Here is a 22,818-nt window from a genome sequence, read left to right as displayed (position 1 = left end):
CAGTTTATTTCACAGTAGGGAACTACAATTCCTTTTTCATTCAAAAAGGTCAAGAATAAGTAATACTACAAAAGTATTAACTATGGCAAATTTCAAAGCTATCACAGAATAGTGTCATACTCCCAAAGTGAACTTTCTTGAAATTTCACCAGTGTTTCTTACCATTTTAAGCACTGCCCTGATCCTGCAATTAACTCCATTTATTACTTAATAGTTACATTCTGACCCCATAAAACCTATTTTATTAATCCTTTTATTATTGGGTGTGGGCAGGATAATTGCTAATATCTTTCTCCAACTTTTTCATTTGGATGGATTAGACAAAATCAGGGTAGGATTAAGTAGGATGTGGGTGGACTCCTGTGCGCACACAGACCCACTGGAGTTAATGGGGCTTCTGACAGGCAGAGGGGTTTGCCCATGTAGAAGCAATAGCAAAACTGGAGCCTTACAGGCTTATCAGGATAGATTCACTGAACATTGCCACAGGGAGATGTGAATTTCGCATACCTGTATTAGCAGGGACCTCTGCGCTGCATGGGTGATTCCCCCGGAGAATGTACAGATCATTCTACCACTAGTGTATCTTGGGGCTCCCATCTCCAAGAAGTTTTTGTTACATCCACAGCTCCTACGAAACTTGTTAGCAGATACATGATCTGGGGGGGATGCACTATGGTCCAATTCAGCAGTCCCTCCCTGTTCAGCAAAGCACTTAGGAACATGCTGACCTTTAGGCTGGGCCTGAGCCTTGAGTTTCTTACTCTCTCTATGCTGCATATTTAGCCCTGCACTATGCTGAACTACCAGTATCTGAAAGCTGTAATAGGGAAATATGCAAAGAAAACCACTTACAGTAATACACCTTTTAACTCTACTGGAATATGAGTAAGGAGGAGTTTTCAAATACATAGAGAGGGAAAAGGATAAATATTTTGTTCTAAAGAGGGACAGAGAACATGTATGCATATCTTCTCCTTAATAACAGGATGACAAGAAAATTGAAGGGGGAAATAAGAAAAGAGAGAACAGTGTCACGAATCTTTGGTTGGTAAAATTAAATAAATAAATTGAACCAGCAACTGATTTTCTTCAACATTCATAATATTAAGTGTTACAACATCAAACATGATTATAGCAGGATATTCTCTAGCTAAAGGTCTGGCAACAAACTCCCTACTTTATATTTTATGGGGAAATAAACTCAGCCTTAAACAGTTGAAAATAGGCAAATAAAAAGTGATTTTAAAGTTACAGCAGAATGACAGCAATTTTGCACTTCTGTGAATCAAACTTTTTTTAAAAATTCAGCTTTGCAAACGGGTAGCCAATATCACAAGCATATCTCTCTTGTGTTTTGCAGGAAAGAAACATGTAATAAAATAACCAACACCCTAATTCAGCAAGGTGCTTAACCCAGGTGTCTGACTTCAACATAAGTCATCACACTGACTTCAATGAGATGATCCATGGACTGAAAGTTTAGTGAGTACTTAAGTACCTTGCTGAACTGGGGACTCACTCTCTAATGTTTGAAGGAAACATGGGGTTTTTTTTCATGACATGGCAAGACTGGATTTATCCGTACATGACCTAAACTGCCACATATCCCCCTTCTTCATGTTCCTCCCCATGCTCACATTAAAGGAGCTTGCAAGTGCAATATCTGCAATGCACCCAAGGGTAAGTCTACAATGCAAAAAAAGGAGTGTTCTTAACTCGTTAATCGAGCTAACTCAGGTTAAAATATCAGCAAAGATGCTGCAACTCAGCTTTTAACTCAGATTAGCAGCTTGCGTTCAAGCCTATAGGGCAGCCTGCAGTTGAACTCAAACTACTAACCTGAGTTAAAATCGGAGTTACCATGTCTTCACTGCTATTTTAACCCAAGTTAACTAATACGGGTTAGCTAACCAGAGTTCAGAACGCACTTTTTTTGCAGTGTAGACATACCCCCATGGCTGTTGATGACTGCTTGAGCTTTTGTCACTAGAAACTTCTGTATCAGGCTGGTTGCTGCTCCATCCTCTCCCTGCTTTCCTAGGTGCTGGGCGGCCAGGGAAGTTCCGCGCACCTCCTCCGCCCCAAGGGCCGGCTCCACAACTCCCATTGGCCGGGAACCGCGATCAATGGGAGCTGCAGGGGCAGTGCCTGTGGGCGTGAAGGCAGCACTCATGGCGCAAAGCCGCCCATGCACCTAGAGGCCACAGGGACCTTGTGGCTGCTTCCTCGGAGCACCATAAGCGCTGCTGGGACCCTGTAAGTGCTCCTGCACCCCAACCCCTGCCCTAGCCCTGAGCCCCCCTACTGTACCCCAAATCCCTCATCCCCAGCCCCACCCCAGAGCCCAAACCCCCAGCCAGAGCCCTCATCCCCCACACCCCTACCCCCTGGCCCAGCCTGGAGCCCCCTCCTGCACCCCAAACCCCTGATCCCCAGCCCCACCCCAGAGGCCTCATCCCCCCACATCCCAATCCCCTTCCCCACCCCAGTGAAAATGAGTGAGAGTGGGGAAGATTGAGCAATGGAGGGAGGGGGGATTGAGGGCGTGGGGCGGGGCCTCGGAGACAGGGCAGGGCATGGGTGGGGCTTCAGAAAAGGGGCAAGGCATGTGGCAGGGCAGGGCTGTTTGGTTTTGTTTGATTAGAAAGTTGGCAACTCTATTTCCTGATGATGGCTAATGGAGTTTTGGGAGATGAATGCTAACGGAGCGGTATTACCTACTGCACAGTATACTACAGATGCAAAATGCAGGTGTATACACACGTGTACACACTCAGAGTAATCTGTTACCATACATAACACTTAGAGCCTGTCTGTACTGGGGATGTTTGTGCGGGGATAGCTACACTGCTGTGCTGCACTGATCCACCGCCAACCCCACAACATAGACGCACTGCACTGGTTTTACACAGGTCTTGCATCCATGAGACTACTCCTGGTTTCAAAGCATCTTAGTTGGGATTTAGGAGTGTGTAAGATAATCAAGATCTGACTTGTATTGTGTTCCCTGCATAAAGAAAGAAAGTCTATTTCTTTGAACTTTCACTGATTTGCAGAAAGGTGCTGGATCCACAGCCCTAGGGATTAAATCCCTGTCATCCACATAACGGGTACAGCACGGGCAGTCTAAAGGCTCAATATCCCATTATCAACTCCCTGAGCCATCCAGTCCCCCCTTTAATTTTTGTCAATTAATTTCAATGTATTAATTGATTTTCTGAAATATGGGTACATTGTATTGTAAAAGTGGTTCTACCAGATAGAAAATAGCAACTACAAACTGGAATATCTCAGCATATCCATGGAATGTGCATCTGCACACATGAAGTGGGTGAGGTGACATCTTTTACTGAACCAACTTCTGTTAGAGAAGGAGACAAGCATTTGAATGTGTGCAGAGCTTGTCTTCAGGACCTAAGATTGGTCCAATAAAAGAAATTATTACCTCACCCACCTGGTCTCTCTCATATCCTGGAACACCATTGCTACAGCAACATGGAAAACAATATACACACACATATAGAAACAAACATAAAATTAACCTGCATTGATTTCACAACTTGAAAATTTTGTCTACCCATAGAACTTTCCAGTCTTGAGAAAAAGTCGAGGAATTGCACAGCAGTCAGTGTACTGATGGCATTTGCTATAATACATCCTACTGCTTTAAATAAGGGTGAGATATGAAAGGCTTTCAATAACAGTCTGAGCAAGGACGGTTTGCGGACCAAGCTGTGATCCCTTGCTTCAATACAAAGTTAAATCAAACAATGGCCAGAGTTGAATTAGCCTCAGAAAGCTCGTCTATGAAAGCTCCCTTTCAGTACAAGCAAAAACCCATCAATGTCGCCCATTAACCACTAAATGAAAGAATGAAAAAGACAGCTGTCTTACCAATTGCTTTCTGATGGCAAATGAAAATTTCTGTGCTGAGAAAAAGGTTGTCAGCTATATTTTTCCCTTCAGTTTCTGGGACGTGTTGCATAATATATGCAGTATGAATCTGTTCAGTGTCTTTTCTAATATAAACACATAAAAATGTATTGAACAATTCATAATGGATTCCATGTTGTTTTATGTTTCTTTAAATATCATTGTGTGATCCACTGATGCTTACAATTAACTGGACCTCAATCTTGCAACAGATAAATTGCCCCACTGTATTCAATGGGACAACTCATGTGCATAAGAGATGTAGGATCAGGTGCCTGGTTATGATGTGGCGCTGTTCTCCTCTGTAATGCTAAATCCAGAGTAATGGTTATGAAAACTGTTTATTCAAGCACTGGATTTTCATGGACTAGTAACATGAACACATTGAAACTCTTTCTCCTACTTTTATTTCCCTCATCTTACCTGGTCTCTTCTGTAGCTATAAAGTAATCATCACTGGGCGCATCTAGCCAGTTTTGCCTCTGTCTCTTGATCACTGGAATGGTGCTTGGCTTAACGGCACTCCTGCCAACTTGCAAGGCCTTACCGTTGGTAGTCATGTGTGAATGGGAAGTAGTATGCTGAAATGATAATGAAAAAGGAAAAATATTTTCTACAGAATTACGGTGTCAATGCAGTACTGCTGTTTCTGTAAACGATAATGCACAGTCATCCTCAAATATAAGTAGTTTTCCTCTACAGGTACAGAAAGCAGCCCACACTTACCAGAACAGTGAAGTTTAAAAATAAAGCCCTTTAAATAGTAAAATAATTATAATACTAATAAAATCATATTTTGCTTTTATAGAGAGTCTTTCACTTGTAGATCTGAAAGCATTCTGCAAAGAGTTACGTCCAATTTACATTTGATAAACCGAGGCACAGGGAGGTGACATGAATTGTCTGAGGTTACACAACAGGTCAGTCTTGGGGCTGGAAATAGAACTGCGTCCCAACCCAGTGTCCTAGCCACCAGAACACACTATCTATTTTTAGGCCCTAACTCCAGTTATTGCTCCCAAATTTAAACAAACACACTACCCAATTGTAGGGTCCTCATTTTAACTTTCTCTTTAAATAAACCCCCAAGACCCTGCATTTACTGCATCATGAGGGGGAAAAAAACCCAGAAAGCCAAAGGACCCAATCCAGTCCTTCACCAGCCTGGGAGCAGGAGCAGGTTCAGTGTTGATGTTACTTTTGTGGGTCAATTATTTTGAGTTCATTCACTATTCATTACCTACTAGAACTGACTGCAACCCTTTTGCCTACAATTTAATATATATTGTATTGTTCATAATACACTACATTGACTTGAGCTGAAGATTGTAGTGAAAAATCAATGTCCCATAGGATGAAAAAATAATTGGTACTGGGGACAGAATGCTGGAAGCTGCAAGCTGTGGGTCCCATTGCCTTTAGAAACCTGTGATGGTAGAGGGGGAAAATAAAATTTTCTCTGGAGCGTAACTTGTAAATCACATTGTGAAAGAATGTCAATAGAAAAGGAACCTGTAAATGGTGAAAACTGGATTGCTGTTTACTAGATACTCAAGTACAGAGGGGAAGCAGGAATAATGCTGTATCTGAAATTCAGTAATGTCCTTATTTGACTACTTAAATTAAATAGCCAAGATTTAAAAACATATCTATGCTGTGCCCAACACCATGGTATCTAATGGCCAAATTGTTAGAAGTGTTCAATACCCACAATCAAAGGCCAGATTTTCAAAACAGCTCAGCTCTTACTAGGCACCAAAATAAATTACCAGATTTTCAAAAGAGCTCAGCATGTCTGGAGCTCATCAAGGTTTCTTTGGTAATCACTGTAGAAATAATAAAGGCATTCCTCCCATGCCTGTAATTACTGCTAACAATTTTTAAATGGACCAACCCTGCAAACCCTTCCTTATGTGAGTGTTTCTTCCGTACAGAAGCAGGCCATTTGACCTTGTGCAAGGAAGGGCTGGGTGAGTGAAGATTTGCAAGGTACAGCTCATAAGTTGCTCAATATATCATAGTGATGCCAGTGTATTAGACCCCCCAAAAAAGTAATTTGTCAGGGTCAGAAGACCATAAAATTGTCATAAAATAAACTTCCAAAATAACCTTTTTTGTTTAAAATGAACAAGGGCTATACCAGTTCACTATGAGTCCTACATTCATATTTGATTTACTGCACTCAAATTATGTCACACCTCTGGGCCTGCCCAGGACAAAATGTATGACAAAGACTCAAATGAAAGGACTGAAAATGTTATTCTTGCAGGAAAAAATTAAGATTCCTGTGAGATTCATTCTTTTAGCGTAACTATTTCTGTGACCTTAGCTTAACAATTCTTCATTTCTGATGTAAATAATTTTCAACAATAAAAGTGAGGAGATGCCACATTTGTGTGGAACGTAGATAGCTTTGGGACTAAAATGAGTGATGTCCCTCATAATGAGGGACGACAGAGAGGTAGGTGTTATTGCAGGCAGCACAGGTGTTGCCACCTATGTTGAGGTTGCCCAACATTTCCCATTATAAGGCCCCATTTTCAATTGCTCAGAATCGTGCCAAACTTTAACCATAAAGATGAAAATTCTCCCTGTCAAGTGTCTGTCTCAAGCTGAATTATATTGGAAAATTTCCGCAAAAATGTTTCAGACATTCCTCAGAACGAGGTTAAAGAAAAGTACATTGTTTTGCCCATGTTAAAAAAATTCTTACAACCATTTGAGAGACTTTCAATTCAGTGCACAGAATGGATGGTGTTCTGGGAATGATGAGGGATGCATAGTGGAAGGAGACTGTTGTCTGTAGGACCTCTACCTTATTTGTTACAAAAGTTGGAAAGTGTATAGTGAATGAGGCAGGGGATTGCAGGAAGAGAAAAAATGGTTTAGTGTTTTAGGCAGTTGATGGATGCCCTAGAGAAATTGATTCTATTTTGCTCTCTGCCACAGAGTACTTACGTAATGCGAGGTAAGCCACTTAAACCAAACTTTGTACAGGTGTCCACTAACTGTGAGTTTCTCATTTTCTGGATGCCCAACTTGAGACCTCTAGGGTCTGAGCACTCATAGCTACTACTGATGTCAATGGGAGCTGTGGTCTGAACATACAAAGGGTTATACAATTCTAAATTTTCTGTAATATCAGTCCTTAGGCATCTCAGACTGGGCATCCAAAACCAAGAGACACTTTTGTGATTAATGTTTGCATGTCTCATCTCCCCCTCTATAGAATGAGAATAATACTGTGACAGGTTCCCCCTGGGTTGCCACCTGGAACTGGGATACCACTGAGCCCTCTGACCCACCATCCTGGGCTCCCTCTCACATTGTGGGGCTGCTGTGCCAAGCTGCAGACCTGCTCCTAGTCCCACACTTCCACCAGCATTTACACCAGTAGGGACACACCCAGCTGCAGTTACACGCAGGCTCTCTGACTAGCCTCTGAACAAACCAACAGCGAGGCTACAGCCAAAATAACCACCAGCTTTCCAGCCTAGGACCCCACCCCCCATGGGAGTATAAACACAAAATTATACTGTCTTGCACTGCACAGGGTAAGCTCAGAGTTCACTCTCCTCCCCAATGTGGAGAGGAATATGTAACAATCTTTGCCCCTTGAGCTACGATTTCCCATGCAGGTCACACAAAATTGTCTGGTTTAGATAAAGCAAAAACAAAGTTTATTAACTACAAAAGATAGTTTTAAGTGATTATAAGTGATAGCAAACAGATCAAAGCAGATTACCTAGTAAATAAACAAAAACACAAATTAAGCTTAATATACTAGAAACATAGGATATGAATTAGCAAATTCTCATCCTGGCTGATGATACAAGCAGGCTGGCAGATTCTCAAGATATAAGCTGCATTTGCTTTACAGCTTGGAATCCCAAATTTCATACACAGGCTAGAAATCCCTTTAGCCTGGATCCAGCACTTCCCCCAGTTCAGTCTTTGTTCCTCATGCGCTGCCTGGAGTCTTCTTGTGTGGGGATTGAAGAACAACCAATGAGGACACCCCCTGCCTTATATAGCTTTAGTTTTCAAGTACATAAAAGGTGGTTACAAGGAGGAGGGAGAAAAACTGTTCTTCTTAATCTCTGAGAAGAGGACGAGAAGCAGTGGGCTTAAATTGAAGCAAGGGAGGTTTAGGTTGGATATTAGAAAAAACTTCCTGTCAGCACTGGAATAAATTGCCTATGGAGGTTATGGAATCTCCACCCTTGGAGATTTTTAAGAGCAGATTAGACAAACTCTGGTCAGGGATGATCTAGTCCTGCCATGAGTGCAGGGGACTGGACTAGATGACCTCTTAAGGTCCCTTCCAGTCCTATGATTCTACAATCAGAACCCTTTGTCCCAAACTCAGTTTGTGGAAAAAACCCTGACATCCTAAGATGGAGTCCATTGTCATGTGGTCTGGTTACATGTCCTTTCTGAGTCATAGCAGCCATTACTTACAGGCTATCTGGAATGTTCCCAGGCAGGCTCACCGGGTGGGAGATAAGCTTCTCCTAAGGCCTATTGTTTTTCCTAATGGCCCATTACCATGAATAGGCCCTTCCCAGACAGATATATAGACTGAAAGCATGTTGCCTAGTGGGCATTGCCAGGTGTGAAATACAGATACATAGTCAATATTCATAACTTCAGATACAAAAATGATACATGCATACAAATAGGATAATCATATTCAGCAAATCATAATTTTTCCAATGACACATTACATGACCCATCTTGGACAAAATGCATCATAATTATGCCATAATCATATCATAATAATATCACTATGAAGAATATGGGGTGCAGTGTCACAAATATCATTTTATCTGCAGGGGAGTTGTGAATATTAATTCATTAATGTTTGTGAAGCACTCAGATACTCTAGTGATGAGCATCATAGAAAAACTCATGAGGAAAATAATTCCGTATTCAGAGCAAGATTTGAATAGTGTTTGGTATATAAGCCATAGGGACACATTGAACAATTAGGATAAAAATATTGGACAATTGCTCATTCAGTGAGCACTGTGCATTCTGTGCACTGAATGAGGAAGGGGTCCTGTGTGAAAAATAGAATGTGAGCATGTAATTAAAGATTATTATTATGCCTACGCATAAGGAGGCCAGATTAAGGTCACAAAGGCTTTTGTGTACTTGACTTTGGAACCTTAATAATGTTCTTTTAATGTAGCTGTTCTGTATGTAATTCTGTATATGCTAAAGAATAACAGTATGAGTTTACCATTTCCATATAGTAAATTTATACTAGGAATATAGAAAACGCCTTACTAGATCAGACATAATGTCCATCTAGTCCAGTTTCCTTCTACAATGGTCTGTACTAGATGACTTAAAGGAAGGTACAAGGAACCCAAAGGGAAGGTCTCTATCTAATCTCAGTTCTGTTTTTGCTGCAAAATATCTGACAAGAATGCCAAATTGTTGCTTGTGCTTTCTGGGTACACTCACTGATAACTGATGCTCTGAAGCAACATGAAAAGTCATCCGGCCATTTTACAGCCTGCTCCAAATGGATGGAGATCAAGTCCAGGCTCAAGCTGAATAAACGCACTGATGCAAAAAACCAGTGCATTATTAATGTAAAAACCCCGCACTGAAAGAATGTGCTGGAGCCTCTGATCTCAATTACTCTCTTTCTTACAAAGCATCATTTGGCTTTCTGGGGCTCGCTGGATAAGTTGTTCATGGAACATAATGGTGATTTCCTCGTCTTGGTAGAGCTCCTTGGAAAATATGACGATGTCATGCGTGAGCAGCTACATCAAGTAATTCATAAAGATGCTATGGACCATTACTGTGGCAAAATAATTCAAAATGAATTGATTGACCTTATGGCAAGGAAGGTGCTTGATAACATATTGCCGCAGCTCAGAAAAGCAAAGTACTATGCTGTAATAATGGACTGCACTCCCAACATTAGTGTCACAGTGAAAAGATGTAATTTACAGTAAGATGTGTTGACAATAAGGATGGCTGTGTCCAAGTTAAGGATATGTTTCTGGTCTATGGAGAACTCTACTGGAAAAGGCCTAACCGAACTATTTATGAACTTTTTGAATGAGAGTAAAATAAAACTTCAGAACTGCCATGGCCAAGGCTACAACAATGGCATGAATATGAAGGGAAGAAACAGCTGTGTTCAGGCAAGGATCCTTGTGCTGAATCTATGAGCTTTCTTCATGCCTTGTGGCTGCCATTCCCTCAACCTAGTTGTGTCAGATGCAGTGTCGTCTTCTTTAGATTCAGTGTCTCTCTTCAGAGTACTGCAAAGGATAAACATCGTGTTTTCAACATCAACTATCAGGTGGAAGATCCTCACAGAAAATGTTACTAATCTGACCATGAAGCCACTAAGTGACACTCACTGCAAGAGCTGCATTGACCACGTTAGGCCAGCGAGGTACCAAGTGACTGAGGTTTATGACACTCTGGTGGAACTGGTGCAGTTCAGTAAAGCCAAGGCCAGAATCTGACACAAAGTGCAGTCTGGCAAACCAGATCACTGATTTCAAATTTCTGGTCTCAATTGTGGTTTGGCATGATATCCTGTTACAAGTAAATGTTGTAAGCAAGGCATGACAAACTCAGTCGATGGACATCGCGACCACTCTACTTCGATGAGAAGCTGCCTTGATTTCGTTGTGGCCTACAGAGACATCGGATTTGAAGATGCCATCACTGCTGCAAGAGAAATGGCAGAAAACTTAGGAGCTGAGCCTGTCTTCAAGGAAACTCGTATTCATTGGAAGAAGAGAGAGTTTGGATACCAGGGCAGAAATGAGGTGATGGGAAGCTCAGAAGAAAAATTCAAGAGTTTTTTTTGCTCACTTATTGACACAGCTCGAGTGTCCCTCAAAGTATAAGAAGCACCACGAAAAGACCTGGGGTTTTTTGTATGACCTCAGGAAGCAGCCATTGGAAAGGAAAACACTCTTAACAATTGTACGGACCTTCACCAGATGCTGACACATGGGGAATGTTCGGACGTCAGTGATAAAGACCTCTATGTCGAAATGGACAACATCCATCACAATCTGCAGTATGGGAAGAACTCTCCATGCTCAGTTCTCCAATTCATTCATGATACAGAGCTGAAGGACCCTTTTTCTAATGTGTGGATAGTTTTGACGATTCTGCTTCACAGTCATGAAGTGGTGAGATCAGCTTTTTGAAGCTCAGGCTCATTAAAACATATCTTCGATTGACAATGGCCGAGGAGAGACTGACATCACTTGCTATTTTATTACTTGAAAATGCCAGTCGTCAGTCTTTGGATCTCTCTGACACTGTGCTTCAGTTCACGAGGGCAAAGCTGAGAAAAGTGACCTTTTGAACTAAAAGACTAGGATTAACATTATAAGACTGTCACCTTTATTTAACACTGGTCCACCTGATGTTGGTGCACAGTTCAATTTCTTGATGTTAGTACATTTCAGTTGTTCTTAAAATTACAAAGTTTCTATAAGCTTAGAGGAAATGAAATTTTGTATTTGCTTGTATATAGCATGAATAAATACAGATTTACGGATCCTCGCATGCAAATTTATCATCTTATATGACAGGGATAAATAATGCATGCAAATCGTGCACAAAGTTGTGAAATGGGTTACAAATGCAATAAACAATAAGGTATTCAAAAGTTTAACAAATGGAGGAACTGAAGATGTTCCTCACCTGGGGTGTCATTTGGTCTAGGGCCGGACCTGACCTGAAGCATAAGGGTTTGAAACCCTTCCAGGTTTGCTTTTTTTTTTTTTCCCAAAAAAAAAAAAAATCCTTATTAATGTAACTCTGGGTGTACTCTTTATCCATATAAATATCTAATCCTTTCTTGAAACCATCTTGGCCCCAGTTATATCATGTGACTATGAGTTTCACGGACTAATTGTGATTTGTGGAAAAAAGTCTTTCCATGTCTCTGAAAAAAGTCTTTTCATGTCTTATAAATTTCATTACCTGTTTCTGAACCCCCTGTTATTTCTACTATATAATTTTTGATCAGGATTGAATACATTATTCCAGGTGAGAGTATAAGACTGTCACATGATATTTTCCATCCCATTCCTGATGCATAGTAATGTTTACAGTTTTCTCCCCTTTATTTTCACTACTGCTTTCATAACCTTGAAAGAGTAAACTACAATGTGCTTAAGGAGAGATTATCATTCCTAATGCTGTAAACTCCATAATATTTTGAATTTCTAATTAACCAGGAGAATTGTAATCCTTTCAGTGACCAGAATAGTTCAGTTCTTCCAATAAAAGATATTTGCCTTTAGATATAAAAACAATATTTAATACCATTTCACAGTGTATTAATATCAATCCACAGAACAAACAGCCCTTTTCATGCAAAGCTTTTATGTTAAATACTACAGACATCTTTTTATTCACTGCAGTACACAATTGCAACAAACAGGATTATAAATCTTGATGAGTATTTTAAAAACCTAGGTAAAAAAGACCATAATGATACCCTGATGACATTAACATGAGCAGAACCCCTGTTCAGTCAGGAAACATGCATAGAGAAAGTTATGTTAATTTAATCACAACACTCTAGTGTGCAACTAGCAGCTGGCATTTTGATTTTGAGTGTTTACATCACTAAGCTACACTGCACTAAAATTCCAGATACCGAGGGAAAAATTGCAGATCAGTGTCTCAGCAAGAGGTTTATTTAGAGCTTGCTGCCCATGAGTCATCTAACAAATCTCTGTTTTATAGTTCCCTTCTCACTAGATATCTCAGCCTGCGCTACAGAGTGCACTAAGATCTTCTGTATTTCTAGGGCATGTTTTGGTCTACGCTGACAAGATTCTATGGAAAAATTCCTCTTTTGGGGATTTTAGAAAGATAATCGAATGTGCGTGAGGAACTAAATCCTGAAGTCCTACCTCAGGTAAAACCTAATAAGGGCTGAAGAAAAAATTCAGAGTTGGCCTGTGCACTGCAACTGACCTGTCTTCTTTCGATTACATACCTTGAACTCAGTATATATTGGCAAGAGAAATGCTGCCATCCCCCCAAAACTTAGAATTGGGGCCCCGTTTTAGACTCCGAAGGTTGGTCCAATAAAAAATATTACCTCACCCAACTTGTCTCTCTAATAATTACTCTGTTGTTTATAATATGTTGACTATGAACCCACCTGTCTTGACGGGTTGAAATGAAAATGAAACTGTCATCAACATTACAGCTATGGAGGTGGCAGGGAATGGAAGATCCATCCACAGGGCCCCGTATTTGATGTGTGATGTTAAACATAGAATGCTCATAGTTAAGAGCTGCCAAAGAAGCCATCAGACCCCCCCCCCCCTCACCACAGAGGTGGAAAGACAGCATATTGCAGAAGAAGTTATTCACCTTGTGCAGTAACAATGGTTCTTACAGATGTGTTCCCCTATGGGTGCTCCATTGGAGATGTATCTGTGCCCTTGCGCTGCTGATTGGAGAGTTTTGATAGCAGTGTCCATTCAGCCTGCACGTGTGCTGCCCCCTCCCCTCAGTTCCTTCTCTGTCATAGAGTGTTTGATGAGAACCCCAACGTAGAGGGAAGGAGGGTGTGTTGTGGAGCACCCATACAGACTCACATCTCAAAGAACCATTGTTACTGCACAAGGTGAGTAACTTCTTCTTCGAAAGGTGACTCTATGGGTGTTCCACTGTAGGTGACTCCCAAGCACCATCCCCCCACTGGAGGCTGGGGCTTTGGAGTTGAGTCTGTGATGGATGATAGCACCGTGGTGCCCAATCTGGCACACTACAGCAGTCCCCCAGGAGGGCATAGTGTTCTGCAAATGTACGTGCAGATGCCCAGGTAACTGCTCTACAGATTTCTAATATAGGGATACTCTTGGAGAAAGTGACAGACAAGGCAACTGATCTTGTAGAGTGTGTGCTGATTGTAGATGGGGTTCGAGACCCATTTAGAGAGTCCTTGAGCTGAAATCACTGTGCCTCTAGATCTGTCCTGGAGAGGAAGAGTCTTCGAGATTTTCTAAAAACTCTTGACCTGTCCAAATAAAAGGCCAAGGCTCTTCTTATACTGAGTGTATGGAGGATGGTTTCCCTATTGTTTTGGTGAGGGTTGGGACAAAAGTTTGGAAGGTGAATGAGTTGGTTCACATGAAATGCAGAAGTCACTTTGGGGGTAAACTTCGGATGTGGTCTACGCGTGACTTTGTCAGGGAAGAACACTATGATGGGTAACGGCAATCAAGAACACTGTCTTTATGGAAAGGTGAGTTAAAGAACAAGTAGCCGTGGGTTCAAAGTGTGGTCGGGTCAGTCCTTTTAATACTAGATTGAGATGCCCTTATAGGGTAGGAAGTCTGGGTTGGGGAAAGAGGTTTGCTATGCCTTTGAGAAACTTCTTCGTAGTCAGGTGGGAAAAAATGGAGTGCCCCTCTTCCTGCAGATGGAAGGTCATTATTGCTGCTAAGTGTACTTTTAGCGAGCTAATAGACAGTCCCGATTTCTTGAGATTCAGCAAATAGTCTAGGACTACAGGTAGAGTGGCCTGATAAGGGGTGACTCTTTTGGACTGGCACCAGATCCAACATCTAGTCCACTTCTATAGGTAAGTAGGATGGGTAGCCACTTTCCTGTTGGGTAATAACGCTTCCTGTACGTCCTTCAGAGCATGATGTTTTTATGTGCTGGAACCATGAAGAAGCCAGGCTTTGAGCCGTAGTATCCATAGGTTGGGATGGAGAGTTCTGCGAGAGGAGGTAAGGAGTGGTTGGAAGAGTCATTGGTGGCACAGTGCAAGTAAGGTTACCATGTCTGTCTGGGCCAGGTGGAAGTGATCAGTATAATGTTTGCTTTTTCTCTTTTTATTTTCAACAGGACTTTCAGCAATAGAGGGAATGGGGGAAAGACGTAAAGAAGGCCCTTGTCCCATGAGAGGAGGAGAGCATCCCCCATGGAGTGCTGGCTGATGTCCCCTCTGGAGCAGTACCGTGGACATTTCTTCTTCTGGTAAGTAGCAAACAAGTCTATTATCGGTGTCCCCCATCGTCGGAATATGTCCAGAGTATCACTGAGTCTATTTCCCACTTGTGGTCGTGCGGGAATTTGTGGCTTAGACTGTCTACTGTTGTGTTGAGTACTCGTGGTAGATAAGCCACTGATATCTTAACACTGAGAAATGCACTAGTTCCATAACTTTAGTGCTTCCATACAAAGGGAGGGTAACCTGATGCCTCCTTGACAGTTTGTGTAATATATGCATGCTATATTGTCCATCATAACCTTTGTGTGTGTACCTCTGATTGGTGGAAGGAAATGAGTACACATGTTCCTGACCACTCTGAGTTTGAGATAGATAGATGTGAAGGCCTGTCTCGGGTGGAGACCATTCGCCCTGCACCGTGAGATCGTTGAGATGGGCACCCCATCCTATGAGGGGTGCATCAGTGGTGAGAAGCAGTGATGCAGGAGCTGAGCAAATGGGATTCCCATGAATGCATTTGCTGGGTCTTTCCACCAATTCAAGGACTGCTTAATTTTGGTGGGCATCAACAGCATTATGTCTTTGTTCAGTCTGTAAACTGAACTGAACCATGATTAGAAGAATCTCATGTGAAGTCTGGCATGAGCGATCACCAATGTGCCCGTGGCCATGTGCCCCAGAAGCTGAAGGCAGTGTCTGGCTGATATCTGAGGGCTGGATTGTACTGTCTCTATAAGCATGGACTCCCGGAGAGACTGAGGAATCTGTGTTGTAGGAGGAGTGCTCTCACTCAGACGGAGTCAAGATCAGCTCCTCTGTACCAACATTAATGTCAATTTTTGTGCATTGATTTGTAGGTCCAGATTCTTGAATAGATCCAGAGTAACTCTCTGGGCTTCAATGAAGAAACACACCCTCTGGAGACAATTGTCCTGGTAAGGTTAGATCATAATGCCCTGCTCTGCCACCAAAGAGAGGACCTTGGAGAAAACGCTGGGGGCCGATGAGAGGCCAAAAGGACGTACTCTGTACTGGTAGTGTTCCTGGCCTAGTGTGAATCTGAAATATCTTCTGTGACATGGTACAATCGAAATGTGGAATTAAGCATCCTGGCGGTCGAGGGCCATGAACCCGTCTCCTTTTTCTAACGCTACAATAATCATCAGCATAGTGACCCTGTTGAACTTCTGAGCCTTGACAAATTTGTTGAATGCTCTGGGGTCCAGTGTGGGTCTCCAACCTCCATTTTTCTTGGGTATCAGGAAGTAGTGAGTGTAAAAGCCTTTGCCTTTTAAGTGCATTACAACTACCACTACAAGAGGTGACCGAGTCATACCACAAACTATTGGACGTTCTACACACCTCTGAATTGTCCACAGTAGCCCTCCCTATTAAGAGGCCCTCTTGGACCCTGCCAAATTCATATGGCAGATCCCGGCGTCAGTCCCGCCAATATGCAAGAGGGCCGATATAAAATATTACATGCCAGCGAAAGACACGGAATTTATCTTCTCCCACCCAGCCCACAGTACTGAGTAGAAGTGAGTCCGGTGTGTCAGACACCAAAAGATCTGTCACGTACTAGAAGTCCAGAGATGCCACAGTCATCAGTACTGGTAGCAGTGCTGAGATGTCTGCACCAAAGGACTTGGCCATGCCATCCTGGCTTGCTGACGATGGTACCAACATCAATGTCCCCATAGAAGGAGCCTTCCACAGGTGGATTCTTTCATTTTCTTGTGCCCAGTCAGCATGCATGATTCCTTTCCTGTGCCCTTCGGGTCCTTAGGGAGCCCAACATGTTCTGTCGGGGCAGTCCCATGAGAGCTCTGGGTGCCGGATTTAGATGGCTTCGGTGCCATCAGTACCAATGATATCGAGCAAGCCGAAAATTGGTTTTGGCTCAGTCGGGGCTCGATGTGGAGACTCATGGCCCTTTTCTTAGAGGCCTTGTGAGAATGGCGTATGATTGACTTCTTAGGCTCACCTTCCATAGATGTAGAGGGTTGCCGTGAGGATTCCCACCTTCCGGAGTCTTGGTGCAGCTCTGAGGCTGGTTGTAGAGCCACTTCCATTAAGAGAAGCTTTAGTTTCAGTTCTCTCTCCTTTCTACGTTTGGGTTTCAATGGTTGGCATAAACCACACTTCTGTGGGATGTGGTTTTCTCCCAGGCAGCGGAGGCACTGAGATTGTTCGTCAGTCACTGGGGTAGATTCTTTGCAACTGAGACACTTCTTGAAGCCCAGTGAACTGGGCATATCCTGTCCAGGGGGGATTCTCAGATGGGGGGTGGGGCGAGGGAGGGTCAAAGAAAAATGAAGTAAAGGGGTTTTTTTTAGCTAAATAAATAAATGAAACAAAGGAGTGAAAAAGAAAAAGGGAGCTCTAAAAGATTACAGAAATAATCAGATATTCTATAGAAGGTAACAATCCGCTAACAGACAGCTAAAGCTCCATCTCTAACCAGGGGTGGTTGAGAAGGAACTGAGGAGGGTTCACTGCGCAATGCTGGTTAGCCTCTTGGCTGACCACAAGGAGGGGGCAGAGCATGCGTGGGCCAAATAGACACTGCTACCAAAATTCTCCGATCAGCAGCACAGGGATGCAGATACATCTACAGTGAAGCCCCCATAGGGACACTACTCAAAGAAGAATTAATGCATTTGGGTCGATCCAAAACCCATTGAAATCAATGGCAATCTTTCTAGTGTCTTCGATAGGCTTTTGATCAGGCACTTGGTGTTGTGGAGAGAGGGCATGTGGCCACATCTTTCCCACAGTGCAAATCCTCTGCTAAATAATCATAGATCGGTGTAGGCACCAGTCTGCTTGAGTTCCACTCAAAGGCAAAGGTGCATGGCTAGAATTTCAAAGCACTATGCAATGGTTGCCACACAAAACTTATCAGATAGGTGCATGATTTCCCCATTTCTACAGGAAAATGCTTACAGGCTCATTGAGTACAACGTCCCCTTTCAAAAAGGAGTGAAGTGGCAATGTATTTCTGTCTGATAAGACTCCTCCTTCCCGCAGCAGCAGGCCCAGTCTAAAATTACTTGCAAAATCATCAGCTCAAATGCAAGTTTTTTTAATGTACAAGCTCTGCTAGATAAAAAAAAACAGTGAGCACCGCCCACCTTCTCTTAAAGTAACAATTTAAAGGCTTCTTATGGCTGGGAAAGCATGGGAATGAACATTCTATTATTACTATTTGTTCTGTGGTGGCACATATGGGCCCTAATTGAGATCAAAGCTCTATTATGCAAACGTAGTAAGATACAGCCCCTACCCCAAACAGATTACATCTAAGACCCCAAATTCAGGAAAGCACATATGTATGTGGTTAACTTTAAGCACTTGCTTAAGTCCCATTGGAGTCATTCTGGAATGAAGCTCATGTCTCTTGGAATCTAACGGGGCCCAGAGGAATTAACAAGAGAGGTATTTTATGGGAGGAGTCACCTGGGAACCAGTTCGGGCCGGCCAGCCACCTCCTTGCACACTTAGTATTGGCATCTCCTTCACTGGTGTTTGAGTGCTACTGAGACAGAGAGCAGTGAATTCAGAGATCTGGCTTTTCAGACAGTTTTATACAAATGAATTTAATTGTGCATTTATCACTTCTTAATTTCTTGGGCCACATGTAAGAGGAATGAAAGTTTTGGATTTTATGCCACTGACAGACCTCAGTTTAGTATTATTTATTTATTTACAGGCTTCTCTATGACACTCCTCAGCATAACCATCTGAATACCAACCAGTCATGAATGTATCCACACACTCACAGTACTCATGTGAGGCAGGGACATCTTATAGTCCCCATTTTACTGACGGGGAATTTGAGCAACAGAGATTAAAGAACTTTCTGTAGGCCACACAGGAAGCCTATGTAGAAGTTTAGAAAAGAGCCCACATCTCTTGATTTACAGTCCAGTCCCTTAGCTACAAGAGCATCATCCTCAGTTCAAATCAAGGCTAGCTGTATATCTCAGAGAGATGCTATAGCTCAAAAAGAAGTTATAAGATTGATGCAGAAATTCACAGGTGAGCTTCTCTGATTTGTGATATTCAGGAGGTCAGACTAGATGATCATAAGGGTCCCTCCTTCTGGTCTTACAGTCTATGACTCTATGAAATCCTGTAATCCTTTCCCACTCCTTGGCCAAAAAAATAAAATAAAAATAAAAAAATCCCACTAAGTTAGCAGCCTCTTAGCCCGATACAAAAGCATTTACAGCCCATCTTGAAAAGGAATCATAGTGCAAAGAAGCTTTTTTAGTGCAGAAAGAAAAATAAGCAGAAAAGAGCAGGCATGCTCAGGTGTGTGTGATACCAACCCATGTTAATTGGTTTAATTCAACATTGACCAAATTACATTGAAGACAAAATAAAGCACAACAGCAGTTCTGTCAAATTTAGAATCAGAGATTGGTTCTGCTTTGAAACAGTTGGGCTACTCACATCTGTCACAAAACAATTTTCAACTCTTAGAATTGTTTATATGCTCTGTGCACTGACACTGATTGTGTAAGGCAAATGTTTAAAGAGGGCACAGTTTGGCCCTCTATGATGTAGGCACAAATGATAGGTGGTTAAAAAATGGAATACTATTATTTGTGCCTGCAATTTATTGACTGCTGTTGAACATCCATGAATTATATGACTAAAATAGGTCTGTTATAATGTTGAATGTACAGACTAACATCCCACTGAATGACAGAGATCCGATAATGAAATGGTTGATGACTTTCTGAACAATCAGTGCTATTTCTATGCTCAAACACTGCATAGTACATAGCCACTTTGTAGGAATTATACAAAAGCCTTAAGTTCTCTGGATAAACTGAGCTTTTAAAGCACTGTTTTAAAATGGAGCTCTCTTTGTCAATATCTCTTACACCAGTAGTTTAGCTACTGAAAGAGAATGACCCAGATGATTGTCCTTAGGACAATAAGGAAACCTGTTGTTTATGCCGGAAATGGTTTAGAAAACATTAATATAAACAAGTTCCTTTATATCATTAAATCACTCCTAGTTCCTGACTGTACAAACAAGGGTTTGAAACAAAACAAATATGTGGACACTGTAATCTTTAAGCACAAATGAAATATATTTTGGGGGGGTGGGGGTTTCAACATTATTAAGGCTCCATGGGAATTTTAAGAGAAAAAAGGAAAAGCCCACTCTATTCCTCATTGGATTTGACTTAAACATAAATTTGCTGTCCTCAGATAAATGAGGTCAGATTTAATGCCTTTATTTATGGCATTTCACTGACTACAAATGCAATTTAAAAGCAGACAGAATTATTTTGACTTGGCACGAGAAAAGCCTCCTCAAATTAAAGCAGGTTAGCCATTATTCAGACTTGTTTGCCATTGTATTTCTGCCATTCAATTGACTTACGACCACACACCAACTTTATATTGTATTATGCTTATAGCTATCATAATCATTCAAAAGAGCTGGAATTTAGTACAGAAGAGTAATTCAGTGCAGCAGCTGTTTAAATATAGCTCATGATAGTATGTGTTTTACTGTATATGCATATACTGTATTATATGAATGAAGACTCTCTTATTTTCATATAGTTTCCTAATGTACAGAAACGGAATGATAAATTCTCTGTCTATGGTGTTGTATTCTCTCTACTCATTGCAGGCTCTGAGGTTTTCCTTTTCTCATTCATTTATGTTTTTAATTACAAAAATGAGTAGATTTGTCGCTGGATCATTTTCACATTCTTTTAATAGCATATCAGTTGTTAATCTTATTTTCATTTATTTAAAGACTGCTAGAATGGACAGCTACTGTATATTGCTTTGAATGGGGCACATTAATTTGGATGTTGTAATGTGTACAATGATTTGTAAACAGTCAAAATTGCTGTGTATTTCTGATTCTCGGCAGATATGCATGAGACATTATGTTAGGTACAGTAAAATATTCTTACAGGAATTTAAATAGACTTCTTTACTCCAAAATGTGGCCAGAATTCATATGGTAAAGAGGACACTGATATGTTATTGAAACACAGCATTTCTATAACTATAACAATTAGAGACTAAGAAAATAAGGTCTTTGATTTTTCTCCAGTCTCATTCCCAATATGGAGATATCCTGAAATCATATGCAAGGCCTGGGCCCATATCAAGTAACAGTAAGAAAAAGACTAAGGTAGGATGTTCAAATACACTCAGCATTGGCCTAGCTTTGCTCCTGACTTCAGTGCAAGCAGAGCTGGACCAATGCTGAGCAATTCTGAACATCCCTCCCTAATTTTATGGGAGAGAGATCTTTAAAGGCGTACTTCTAAAATCATTTATCTTTAAAACTCTTCTCTCTGCATAGACACGCACACAATTACAAGCATGATAGACCTTTTAAATTCTTTAAAAACAAGGAGTACAGCATATCCTGTATGGCGAGGCAGTAGGGCTTACCTATAGGCTGCTAAATGAATTGGAGATTTGTGTCTCTCTGCAATCAGTTATCCATTTGAACTGGAGTTTTAGTGATTATGTTGATTGCAAATGCACTGAAGTGACATTAACGCTAAGTTAACCAGGTAGATTCTTCATGTAGGAATTTACATGTCCCTTATATATGAGATAAGTGATATATTGGAAAGGCGTATGATGAATTGCACAGCCACATGATTAACAAATGTAACCTGTGGCCACATTATCTGCCCATTAATCCATCCCCTGGGGACTTATTCTAACATTCCGCACTTTGAGCTGCTTCAAACAGCCACTTCCTCCTGCCAAAAATGACATTTCTCCAGCCTGAGGCCCAGGAGGGTTATAAATCATTCCCGGTTGAGAGTAAGATTTGCTTTAAAAACCTCAATTAAATTTTTCACTCTCGTAATCCCATAATGGAAGTTTCATACATTTGGGAAGAGAATATCCCTAGCTCCCCAGTAGGATCCACTATAATAGATCTAAAAATATGAGATTATGAGAAAAGAGAAACTATTTTAGGTCGTTGCATTTATTGGTTGTAATATTTCTCTCCCTCTGAGTCCTGAACAGTTAAACTCGTGGTAAAAAACCCAGGTAGCTGGTTTCACAGGTGGAGGGATACAAGAAATAATTCAAATATATTTTTGAACCCTATAAAGCTTTCTTAACTAGTTGCTCTGTGACATACATGATATATGTAAGATGCATGTAGGGGGAGATAGTTTGGAATCATCGGTATAACACAATCAGACCTTCTCCACTCATGAGTAATGTGACCATTCCAAACGAGGAGTGATAGAACCTTCACTGTACATCATTGTGTATTCCCTATATTTATACACACACAACTATTCTTTTTCAGTGTCTTGAAAAACAGTCAATATCTTTCTTTTTTTTCTAGGTTGCCAGTGGATAGTGGTACCCCAAAGTCAAATCTTTCTTCTACAATACCACAATATTATATTAACAGAGATATCATACACTAGCAGCCTACAACATTGTAGTTCTCAGTTCAGCTTTCCAAACTTAAAAGGAAAAAAAATAGAGCTCCTGGAGACTTACCATTATTGTTCTTGTTGTATGACTTGGGGTTTCTGAAAAACAACACAATACATTAGTACATTATCTCTACACTTTCAAAACTCCCACAAGTTATTTGTATAAACTCTAAGATTCCTGAAAGGTCTCTCAGCTATTGGTGCCCAACTGCCATGGTGCTAGGCACATTAGAACTACACAGACTGGAAGAGCTCTCAGGAACTGGGCATGAATATTACCGTTAATAATATAAGGCAGATTTGCAGTATATTCCATTTTTTTTCTCTTTCATCAACTCTCTATGTGAAAAATAAAGCAATTGTTCATCATTGAAAAGTATTCATCCTCCACCTTGCAAAAGTTGGGAATTTTACTTTCTTTTTTCGGTTTGATTT

General features: G+C 41.2%; 1 long non-coding RNA gene across 1 annotated transcript in view; it reads right to left on the bottom strand.

Annotated features, from left to right (window-relative positions):
* LOC122465203 overlaps window positions 1–22,591 on the bottom strand; it is a 45,007-nt gene extending 22,416 nt beyond the window's left edge. The window contains exons 1-2 of the long non-coding RNA XR_006289871.1: window positions 22,448–22,591; window positions 4,360–4,517 (exon numbers count right to left, since the gene is read on the bottom strand). This is a non-coding gene — a long non-coding RNA (uncharacterized LOC122465203). The remainder of the gene's footprint in view (window positions 1–4,359; window positions 4,518–22,447) is intronic.
* Between the last annotated feature and the right edge of the window lie 227 nt (window positions 22,592–22,818).

Source organism: Chelonia mydas, chromosome 3 (assembly GCF_015237465.2).
Source record: "Chelonia mydas isolate rCheMyd1 chromosome 3, rCheMyd1.pri.v2, whole genome shotgun sequence".
In the NCBI taxonomy this organism is placed as follows: domain Eukaryota; kingdom Metazoa; phylum Chordata; order Testudines; family Cheloniidae; genus Chelonia; species Chelonia mydas.
The sequence above is the reverse complement of the archived record's forward strand: the minus strand, read 5'-3'. Positions and strand labels throughout refer to the sequence as shown.